General features: G+C 43.0%; 1 non-coding gene and 1 pseudogene across 1 annotated transcript; both read left to right on the top strand.

The window, feature by feature from the left end:
* Nucleotides 1-228: 228 nt before the first annotated feature.
* LOC119334765 lies at nt 229-385 on the top strand. Its single transcript, XR_005161529.1, has one exon. It is a non-coding gene; the product is annotated as a U1 spliceosomal RNA (small nuclear RNA).
* A 9,629-nt stretch (nt 386-10,014) lies between these two features.
* LOC119334763 lies at nt 10,015-10,159 on the top strand (annotated as a pseudogene).
* Nucleotides 10,160-11,979: the final 1,820 nt, after the last annotated feature.

Raw genomic sequence — 11,979 nt, 5'->3', positions numbered from 1 at the left:
TACTTAAACTCCGAGTCGTCATGTATGGTTTGGATAAGCACATGACACAAATTGTATCCCACCTGTTGTGGTTTTTGATCAATAAAGTTGGCTTTATCTCTAAAAAAAGTTGTGGGTGTAGGAAGCCGGAAATATAACACGTATTTTCGTTTATCCGACGTGGAGAGTTTAGCAAGATAAACGTGGAGGAGGCAGGTATATAATAGGAGGGCAGAGCAACCAAAAAACATGCTTACCTGAACAAAGTCAATGAATGATCAATAAGGCTGGCCTAGACTGATCTCGCACATTGCACATAGTGAGCATGTCAGTTTATCATCTCCTTTTCGTGGGAGAGTGAACATCATAATATGTGATAGAGGAGCAATCGTCCGCCTGGCCCCTACAAACTATTTGATTTTTTATTGCAATTTTTATGCCATGTGTAGTATTTCCTTTTTCTTTTTGAAAAAGAGGCATGGATTTGACTCACCATTAATTAAGAAGGGAATAAAGTTTGGTTTACACATGCATATCAGGACATATGCCTCCCAACATTATATTATGTTGTTTCTTGGCTTCCGCGATTACCCCAAGTTTCACCTCAAGTTTGATGTTGTTGAGATGGATTGAAGAAGTGGTGCTCTTGTGATGAAAGACATGGGTATTCCGTTCATTCCAAACGGTCCAAAAAATAAGCATTGTGAGAGAGGCCATGTTCTTCCTATTGGGGATGCACTTAGCGGATAGATTGACTCACCACTTCACAAGGGAATGCTCCAAGTGCCAAGATGAGGTGTCAATGGGCCCAATGTGAAGCCACTCATGTGTCAAAATTCCATACCCTAGTAGTGAAGCGACACTTAAAGAAAAGGTGCATTCCGAACGGAAATTCAATTTGGCTCCCGGGCCCAATTTTTTTTCAAGTGTCAAAAAAATTGAGAGAAAATTATTTTGTGATCTTTGTCACATACAAATGCTACCTGTAAATTTTTAGGCAAAAAGGTTAAGCATTTTGGCCTATGCAAAATAAAAATCAAAGACCAAATGTCACCTCAATTTTGTTTTTTCATTGATGAAACACCCCTGCTCCATTCAATATGAAAATTGTCAAGCATGCTTGCGACACCAACACGATCATCTACAAATTTATTTAGAATTTTTTGAACATATTTACTATTTTTGGGGGTACTGTTCACCCGGGAGCATGTACTCCCGGGAGGCAAAACGCCGCTAATTCTTGTTCCCTCTTGCATAGAGAGAAAAAGACCGGCGTTTGGAAACCCATGCTTGGTCAATCTACCAGCCTTCCAAATCCTATCTTGAATGGCTAGCCAAGCAAAAGAAAAGACCTTTGGAGGAGCCAAAGTCTTCCAAATCGTGTGCTCCAAAGAAGAGTCGATGATCCTCGAAAATTGCACTGCGTGAGCTGAGGCCATTGAGTATTTTCCATTAGCCGCGTGCTTCCACAAAATGTCGCATGCTCCTCAAGGTGAAAATATTGAAGAAGCTTCCGAAGGGTGATGAATTCCCGAATGTGAGCCATGGAGAGGTTGATCGTTATCTTGACTTTGAAGACCCAAACATGCAATGTCCGTGGGCTTCCTCTCTTGCACCCATGCTGCATCCCATAGAGGAGTCTTTTTTGATAAACTTCTTCTCCTTTATTCATTCATAAGTAAAGTAGCATCATTTACAAGTAAAAGGATAACCTCATCAGGGGCGTTATCCATCCAAACACTCGGATAAGAAAACCTAGCCAACCTTGCTAGTTCATGAGCTACTCGATTACTTTCCCTATTACAATGATCATAAATGACATGGGGAAAACCTAATGACATAAAGTAACAGTAATCTATAATGGATGAAGCGACTAAAGATGAGTAGCCTTGGCTCAACGCATTCACCACCTCCATGCTATCCGTATTCACTTCAATCTAAGTGCATCCGACGGTATTAGCAAGATTCAAACCAAACCTCACTGCAATTGCTTCTGCTGTGAACCAGTCGAAGCAAAGGTCCATCTTTTCATTAGCAGCCGCTATAAATTTCCCCCTATGGTCCCGAATAACTGCTCCAAATGTTGCTGCGAGTGTGTCATTATCAGATCCCGCGTCAACGTTTAATTTCACGTAACCATACTTTGGTTTCAGCCAAGCATCTGCACGGACGTGAGCCTTTGGGCTATAAGAGATGGTATAATTTTCTACTAAGCCTCTCACTAATATATTGATTTGACATGCGCTTAGAGTTTCTTCGTCATGTGTCCATTTTTGCCTTTCATACCAAAATACCAAGCCATCGTTGCCATCGTTTCTCTGAACTTCAGCAAGCCCAACACTTGGATTTGTTGTTATGGAAGGCACAAAAGATGTGCCAACACAAGCTCACTTGCCTTGTCAACTTTCAGTGCCTATTTGATAACAAGCTCAAGACCGAGCAGCTTCCACATGTCCATTGCCAATTTGCATTCAAACAACATATGTCTTATGTCATTAGGCCCCTGGTTACAGGCTGGGCAGCTCGGATTTATTTTCTAGTGCTTATTAGCCAGGATAGATCGATAGGGAATAGCACTCAGGAGCACGCGCCACATAGATATTTTTATCTTTGCTGGGCACACTAAGTTCCATACCGAGTCCCATGTATAAGTTGGGTTTGAAGCTCCAGCCCTTGATTCCAACTTGTGCCCAAATTGAAATTCCCATTCTGTATGGTATGCAGATCGCACTGTGGAAGTCCCTGACTTTGTCATGGTCCATGCCAGGAAATCTGTCATCTCATGTAATGGTAGTGGAATGGCCAAAATCCTTAGAGCATCCACTTGCCAGACTATTTGGTTAACCAGCTGCTCATCCCAACTCCCTATCACCAGATCAATGAGGCCAGAAACTCTAGAAAGAAGATTGTTGCCCCTTGGTGAAATCACCTTTCTTGTTAGGCTCTGCAGTATCCATGGATCATCCCATATTCTAATTTTCTCACCATCACTAACTCTCCAAATATACCTACATCTAAGCGTATCAACTCCGGCCATAATACTCCGCCATGTATATGAACTCTTCTTTTTTAAAGTTGCATTCATGAGATCTCCATCAGGAAAATATTTCTCCTTAAGGATCAACGCACACAAAGAGTTCGGGTTGTCAATAAGGCGCCATGCCTGTTTTGCCAGAAGTGCAAGATTAAAGCAGTGAATATCTCTGAAGCCCATAACCCCTTTTTTCTTGGGAATACACATCTTCCACCATGCAAACTAGTGCATCCTCTTATGAGTTGCGTCATCGCCCCATCAAAAACGAGATATCACATCTATGATTCCTTTTACAATTTTTCTTAGGAATTTGAAAGACCGACATCACATAAGTTGGTATTTCTTGAGCAACAGACTTAATAAGAACTTCTTTCCCTCCTGAAGAGAGACACTTCTCCTTCCACCCCGTAAGCTTCATAATTAACCGATCTATTAGATATTGAAAACTGTCACTTTTATCAAGTCCAAGAGTAGCAGGAAGTCACATATACTTGTCATTTAAGGCCTTGGTCATGATATTCAGACAAGAGAAAATCGGAGCCTTCATATTTACCTCGGTGCTGGGACTAAAAAAGATACTTGATTTGTCCACACTAACAAGTTGCCCGGACGCATCACAATATAAACCCAGAATTGATCTCAAGCACATTGAATTCTGAATATTAGCTTTCATCAAAATTAATGAATCATCAGCAAAGAGTAAATTTTTTACCGCAGGTGCATCTCTACAGACCTTGACCCCCATTAAGTCTCCACTCTGTTCCGCATGAGAAAGTAGGGCTGTCAAACCCTCCGTACATAGGAGAAACAGATACGGGGAGAGTGGGTCACCCTGTCAAAGACCTCTGGAGGGTTTAAACTATTCCGTCTCCACTGAGTTATATCTCACCTTATATTCAACAGAAGACACACACAGCATTATCATCTTGACCCAGTCCTCATGGAATCCCAGCTTCAACAACATTACTTCCAAGAAAACCCACTCAACTCTATCACATGCTTTATGCATATCAAGTTTCACCGCACACCAACCATCTTTGCCCACCTTTTTTTTGTTTTATTGCATGTAAATTCTCGTAAGATCTTAGCACATTATCCTTAATGAGTCGACCAGGAACAAAGGCACTCTGGGTAGGGCTAATGATCTCTGGGAATAACACCCTGAGTCTCGCAGTTATCATCTTAGAGATTACCTTGTATACTACATTGCATAAACTGATCGGTCTGAATTGAGTAACTTTCTCCGGGGAATTTACTTTTGGGATCATGACAATAGTAGTGTCATTCCACCCTTGTGGCATAACCCGGGAATTGATCGCATTCAGAACTTCCATGACCAAGTCATCACCCAACATAGATCAGAACCATTGATAAAAGACCGCGTGAAGGCCATCCGGTCCTGGTGCCTTGAAATCTCTAATGGAAAAGAGGGCCTTTTCGTACCTCCTCGGCCGTGTATGTCGCCATCAGGGTCATATTCATTGCTTCCGAAACTCGCTTATGGACTTTACTCAAAACATTAATATCGGGTACGGTCACCTGGGATGTAAAAAGCTCTTTGAAATAACTCGCAATGATACTGTTTATATCATTAATAGAGGAGTCTTGGTGTCATTCCTGCCGAAGCAATTGCCCAACCAGGACTAACTTGACTTCTTCTGAAGCAACTGCCAAACCTTATATACGAATGAGTTTTTGCGACGGTTGGTTATATGCCCATCTCATCCTGCTGTAACGACGGGCATAGGATGTAGAGCTTGATGTGACGGGTCTCCACATTGTATAAGCTCTATGTCGTCCCTTCCAACATCTCCACGTCCTAGATGCAGAGCTTGATGTCAATAGTTGCCGTTGGCTGATGATCCATGCACGTGCCATGTCAACCGCATGCGCTCCTTCCTCATTTTTCTCTCTGAGATTAACCAAAGTAGAGAACTGATCTAGTACTGTCGAGTCCTTTCAAAAAGAAGACCAGGATAGTTTTTCTAGGAAAAAAGTAAGATTAGGTGCTAACAAGCTATGGGTTGGGACCTCCTATATAGCGACCTGAGCGCTGGCAAACAAGACAGCGCGCAGCCCCTCGCTTCCCAAGCGCGACCTTGGGCCGACCCGGCTGTGGGACGCGGCTCCCGTTTTTTCATTTCATTTCATTTCTATTTTTTGTTGCTTCTTTAAAAAAAAATTGGGATTCAAAAACTCTAGAATTTGAAACAGTGTTCAATAAATGCAAAAAGCGTTCATGGTTTTTATTTTTTTTTACGAATTCAAAAAATGTTCACAATTTATTCAAATGAACTATTGAATTTTGATTGGCAATTTTTAATTTTGAAGAACAAAATTTGAATATTCGAAGATTTTCTTTCATTTAGTTTAATGTTTTGATTTGATGAAGAAAATTTAAATTTAATGAACATTTTTTAAATATGATGAACAAATTTTGAAACCAAGAATATTTTCAAATTCGATGAATTTTTTAATATGATGAACATGTTTTGCAATTTGTGAACATTTTTATGTCAATGATTTTTATTAATTTGATGAAAAAATTTTGAATTCAAATTTTTTTTTAATTAGATATTTTTTAAGAAATTAAGGAAAAATATTTGATTTTGATGAATTTTTTTGAATATTAAAATGTTCGAATTTCAGAACATATTCATCGATTTGAAAAGAATGTTCTGAGATTTAGAAAATGCTTGTAAATTTTAAAAAAATGAAAAAGAAAACACAAAAAATAAAAGGAAAATGAACAAAGAAAGAAAACGAAAATTAAAATTGAAAGGAAAAACAAAAAACAAAATAAGGAAAAATCTGAAAGAAAAAACACGAAAAGAAAACCCAAAAACTAGTGGTATTTCACGTTTTCTTCAGTTAACATATACTCAGTATTATATATATCCTTTATAAATTATTTTGAAAAGAAAGTACAAATTTGAAAAAGAATTCTAAAAATATTGAAAATAGCCACAAATTTGAAAAAAAGGTTCAGAAAAATTGAAAAAAGATTCCGAGAATTATGTTTAAAAGTTCATGGATTCAAAAATTTGCATGAAGTTCTCAAGGAAGTTCACAAATTTGAAAAAAGTTCATCGGTTTTGAAAAAACTTCATTAAATTTGGAAAAAAGTTCATCAAATTTGAAAAAAACGTTTGTCGAATTTGAAAACAAGTTAATTGATTTTGAAAAAAGTTCATCGAATTTGAAAAAGAATTCATCGACTTTGAAAAAGACACGAATTTATAAACAAAACAAAAAAAAGGAAAATAACCGAATACAACTACATTGAAAAATGACCAGCGAACCGAAAAAACCAGTCTGGGAGAAGCTTTCCACAACCAGAGGAGTTCCCGCGAGTGAAGAGGGGAATAAAAAGAAGGAAATATGTTATAAAATAGTAGTCGTTCTATGGCTTAGTGGTTGAAAGAACATGCGGTGCCCTCATGTTTGGTTTTGGCAATTGATGACAATCTCTATGGACTAATGGTTGCCTTGAGTTATATTTAAAGGTTTTGTCCATAGGCTTTTCTTGGAGTACATGTGTTGGTTTCAAGGAGAGTTTGTGTCGACCAAGGTGCCATTCAAGGAATTATCCAAAGATTGGTCATGTGAGTGTCGAGCTTATTGCAAGCATGTCTTGAAGAAGAAGATTGTGTGATCATTCATGTCTACCTTCGAGACATCATCCAAATGAAGAGAATTGGAAAGATTCAAGGTTGATCAAGATTAAGTAAAGAATGAATCAAGTTGATAAACTCACAAAGCGCAGAAGATGTACCGAGAGGGATCAAGTGATCCCATGGTATGGTAAGCATTGTCAATTTCGCTTTGTGTACTAACCCATGGTCTTCGTGAGAGTTCTTTGTGGGCTTAGGTTGCGGTGTGCAAGATCAAATAGAGCATCATGAAGAGATCAAATGCTTGAAGCTTGCCGTCCATTGTGGTGAAAATGGACATATGAAGATGTGCGGAAGAGTGGCTCACCCATAGTGGAGTATGGGGGAGCAATCAACTAGTCTTCATCGAGCCAACATAATCAAGAAAGGTGGTCCAACTTGAGGAAGTGAAGATCGTCATCATCTAGCTCAAGTGGACCATGTGCAAGGCAAAGGTTTGCCCTTGATAGGTTTTCTATTTTACCGGTCTCATGATGGTAGTTGGGAGACCGGGTTATAGGATCGATTGCCGTACTATCAAGGGGGGCTCTCGATGAGTAGCTTGATCGTATCGTTCGTTGAGAGCTCAAACGATTGCATCCTTGCATCATCTTTATTGGTTCTTTATTGGTTCTCTTTGTGAGTCTTAGAGCTTATGGTCATCTTGATGACAAGCTCGAGTTCATCGAAAACGGAGATCACATGCACCTTCTATGATGTTTTCGATGTTGGAGGTTTTGCCGGTTCTTTTCGGTTGGAGGTTTCACTCCTCTTTTTGTTAGGCATACCTCCCCTGCCTCTTCTTTTTGTTAGGCATACCTCCCCTGCCTCTTCTCGGTTGGAGGTTTTGCCGGTTCTTCTCGCTATTTTGATGCTACTCGTCGTCTTGTTTCCAACAAGCTTGAGTTTGCTCAATTCGGAGCTCATATGCATAAGTTATGGCAGTTCTTGTCTTCTTGAGAGTGGCTTTTGTCTGGTCCCAACGGTAGTACTGCGAGCCCAAGCGGTAGTACCGCTTGGAGCTCTTAGCCGTAGTACCGCTGCAGTGCCGCTCTTCTACTGCCTCAATTTTGGGTCCTGCTCTTTTCGTGTCGGGTTTAGCAGTAGTTGCACGACAGTAAGGCACGGTAGTTCCGCCTAAGCGGTACTACTGCTCCGGTCGGGCGGTAGTATCGCTACTGCATTACTGCCATTGTACACTACTCTGCCCTGCCTCTTTTGGTCCCGTGCTCTGCTCCTCCAGCGGTAGTACCGCTGAGGTGAGCGGTAGTACCGCTTATATGCGATACTACCGCCGCAAGGTTCATGTTTTGTTGCTCCTTTTGCAGTTTCTTCCGCCTGAGCGGTAGTACCGCTCATGGAGCGGTAGTACCGCTCGTGTGTAAAAGGGGGTCTTCTTCCCCAATGAACCTTATCCTTTAAGCTCGTGTTCTTCCCCCATTGTTGACCTTCTTTGAGCTTGCTAACTCTCAATCCCTCCATGCTTTCTTGCTAGTTTTTGAGGGAAAAGAGAGAGGAGATCTAGATCCACATTTCCACCAATCACTTTCTCCTCTGTGTGAGGGGAACCCCTTGGATCTAGATCTTGGAGTTCTTGGTGTTCTTCTTCTTGTTCTTCCTCTCATTTTCCTCCCTAGCATTAGTTGCTTCGATGGGATTTGAGAGAGAAGGACTTGGGCACTACGTGTGCCCTTGCCATTGCATTTGGTGCATCGGTTTGAGTTCTCCACGGTGATACGTGGAAGTGAAGTTTGAGAAGCTTATTACTCTTGGGTGTTTGGGCACCCTAGAGCTTCTTCATCTTGGGTGCCTTGGCGCCCTAGACGGTTGGTGGTGTTCGGAGCTCAATCATTGTGGTGTAAAGCTCCGGGCAAGTGTCGGGGTCTCCAATTAGGTTACAGAGATCGCCCTGAGCAATTTGACGGGTACCGGTGACCGCCCCCAAGGGTTGCCAAAGTGTACGGGTTCGGTGACCGCCCCCAAGTGTTGCCATTTGTACGGGTTCGGTGACCGCCCTCAAGGGTCCCTTAGTGGAATCACGGCATCTTGCATTGTGCAAGGGCGTGAGGAGATTCCGGTGGCCCTAGTGGCTTCTTGGGGAGCATTGTGCCTCCCCACCGCTCCAAACGGAGATTAGCATCCGCAAGGGTGTGAACTTCGGGATACATCGTCGTCTCCACGTGCCTCGGTTATCTCTTACCCGAGCCCTTTACTTATGCACTTTGTGATAGCCATATTATTTCTTGTCATATATCTTTCTATCACTCAGTTGTTTATCTTGCTTAGCATAAGTTGTTGGTGCACATAGGTGAGCCTAGTTGTTGTAGATTTTGTGCTTGTCAAATTAACTGCTAGGTTTATTCCGCATTTGTTCAGGCCTAAACCATAATTATTTTAAAACTCCTATTCACCCCCCTCTAGGCGACATCCACGATCTTTCAGTGGTTTTTTCGGCACACCATTTTTGAGCTTTTAAACAGAAAAAGCAGATACATGGGCCATCCTAGTCGCAGCAGAGAGGGGTGTGCTGTAGACGTCGGTTTGCAGAAACAGTAATAACCGGCGCCTGCAGCGCCAAATATGGATTACCCTACCCAGTGGCCCGGAAGAATATCTGGTACTCCCACCCCTAGGGTGCTCCAAACTCGGTAGCATATTTTTAAATGATTGAAAAAATCTGAAAAAATTAGCACATTGACACAACATTAATGTATGTTGTCAAAAAAAAAATTCAAATCAAAATTCAAAACATTGCTCGAGATACAAAAATGACAAAATCGACATCAATGTGATATTGTGCCAAATCTAAAGCCCAACTTATGTTGTGTACTATTTACTATCGAATTTGGCATATATGTTTCTCAAGCTATGTTTCAAATTTTGATTTCAAATTTTGTGACAACATACAATGGTGTTGTGTCTATGTGCTGGATTTTTTTTAGAATTTTTCGAACATTTGAAAATGTGCTACTGAGTTTGGAGCATCGGGAGCACCCTAGGGGTGGGAGTACCAGATATTCTCCCCCAGTGGCCCGCACTTTAAATAGGATCCCCGTTATGGGCTGGCAGTGGGCATATGCAAATTGCCTGATGTAGCCCCCGGGCCGTTCTTATGGGCCATGGTCCAGCAGTGGCATACACAAATGGGCCGATATCGCCAATGTGCCTTTCTGAAACAGACAAGGTAGGAAAAACATAAGTTGTTGTTGAACCTAAAAAATAAAATAAAAATAAGCCGTAGTCTGAGTTTGAGGATGCTAATAGGGAGTTTAGTCCCACAACGGGAATTTGGGAAGATTAACGTGGAGGAGGCGGGTATATAATAGGAGGGTAGGGCAACTCTGGAACTTACTTACCTGGATGGGGTGATCAACAAGACTCATGGCCTAGGCCGATGGCTCACATTGCACGTAGTGAGCGTGTCGGTCTACCAACTCTCCTTTGTGAAAGAATGGACGTCACAATTTATGATAGAGGGGTCACACAAACCAAATTTTGGTTCTAAGTTTTGTATTTTATACTTTTGAAAACTTTGCATTTAAATCTCAGCCGACCTTGCAACATTTTGTCCAATCATTTGTGACATTTTTTTCTGTCGGTTGCAACATCTGTCTTGCTAGTTGTAGCATGTTATGCCTCATCAATTGTAGCACGTCATCTCACCAGCCCCAACATCCTCCTTTGACGGTTGTAGCATATGTTGTGGTTGCTTGCAGTATCGTTGCAATATTTTTCATCGCCATTTGCCTCCTTCCGGTGAAGCTTACGCCGGATAACTACTTGTCGTCGCGGGCTCAGGTGCTACCTCTCCTCCGGAGTCGCTATTTGGAGGGCTATGTTGATGGCTCCATCCCGTGCCTGCCGCCGTATCATCCGGCTCATCACGTGTGGGTGGCCCAGGACCAGGTGATACTCTCGGCCATCCAGTCGTCACTCACCCCGAGCATGTCGTCGCTCGTCATATTCGTTGCGACGTCCCGGGAGGCCTGGTCTGTGCTTCACAGAAGTTTTGCTTCCCAATCTCAAGCGCGTGCTCACTCCATACGCACTGAGTTGGGGGAGACGAAGCTTGACGACATGACCATTATGGAGTACTTCAACAAGATGTCCAGTCTCGCTGACACCTTGGCCTCGATCGGTCAGCCACTTGGAGATGAGGACTTCACCACCCACGTGCTCAATGGCCTCGATGATGACTATGATAAACTCATCGAGAATGTTCATGGTCGCGAGGCGCCTCTTCCGCTGCGAGAACTTTATGCACACCTTCTTGGTCGTGAGCAGCGCATCAAGGCGTGTCGTGTTGGGGAATGTAGTAATTTCAAAAATTTTGTACGCACACGCAAGATCATGGTGATGCATAGCAACGAGAGGGGAGAGTGTTGTCTACGTACCCTCGTAGACCGATAGTGGAAGCGTTATGACAACGCGGTTGATGTAGTCGTACGTCTTCACGGCCCGACCGATCAAGCACCGAAACTACGGCACCTTAGAGTTCTAGCACACGTTCAGCTCGATGACGATCCCCGGACTCTGATCCAGCAAAGTGTCGGGGAAGAGTTCTGTCAGCACGACGGCGTGGTGACGATCTTGATGTTCTACCGTCACAGGGCTTCACCTAAGCACCGCTACAATATTATCGAGGATTATGGTGGAGGGGGGCACCGCACACGGCTAAGAGAACGATCTCCAAGATCAACTTGTGTGTCTAGAGGTACCCCCTGCCCCCGTATATAAAGGAGCAAGGGGGAGGGGCGGCCGGCCAGGAGGAGGCGTGCCAGGGAGGAGTCCTACTCCTACTGGGAGTAGGACTCCCTCCTTTTTCCTTGTCCAACTAGGAGAGGGGGAAGGAAGGGAGAGAGGAGAGGAAGGAAATGGGGGGCGCCACCCCCTCCTTGTCCAATTCGGAATAGAGGGGGAGGGGGCGCGCGGCCTGCCCTGGCCGCCCCTCCTCTTCTCCACTTTGGGCCCATGAGGCCCATTAACCCCCGAGGGGGTTCCGGTAACCCCCCGGTACTCCGGTTTTATCCGAAACTTCTCCGGAACACTTCCGGTGTCCGAATATAGCCGTCCAATATATCAATCTTTATGTCTCGACCATTTTGAGACTCCCCGTCATGTCCGTGATCACATACGGGACTCCGAACAATCTTCGGTACATCAAAATATATAAACTCATAATGAAACTGTCATCGTAACGTTAAGCGTGCGGACCCTACGGGTTCGAGAACAATGTAGACATGACCGAGACACGTCTCCAGTCAATAACCAATAGCGGAACCTGGATGCTCATATTGGCTCCTACATATTCTA

The sequence above is a fragment of the Triticum dicoccoides genome, chromosome 7A, assembly GCF_002162155.2.
Source record: "Triticum dicoccoides isolate Atlit2015 ecotype Zavitan chromosome 7A, WEW_v2.0, whole genome shotgun sequence".
In the NCBI taxonomy this organism is placed as follows: Eukaryota; Viridiplantae; Streptophyta; class Magnoliopsida; order Poales; family Poaceae; genus Triticum; species Triticum dicoccoides.
This window is presented reverse-complemented; position numbering and strand designations above follow the sequence as displayed.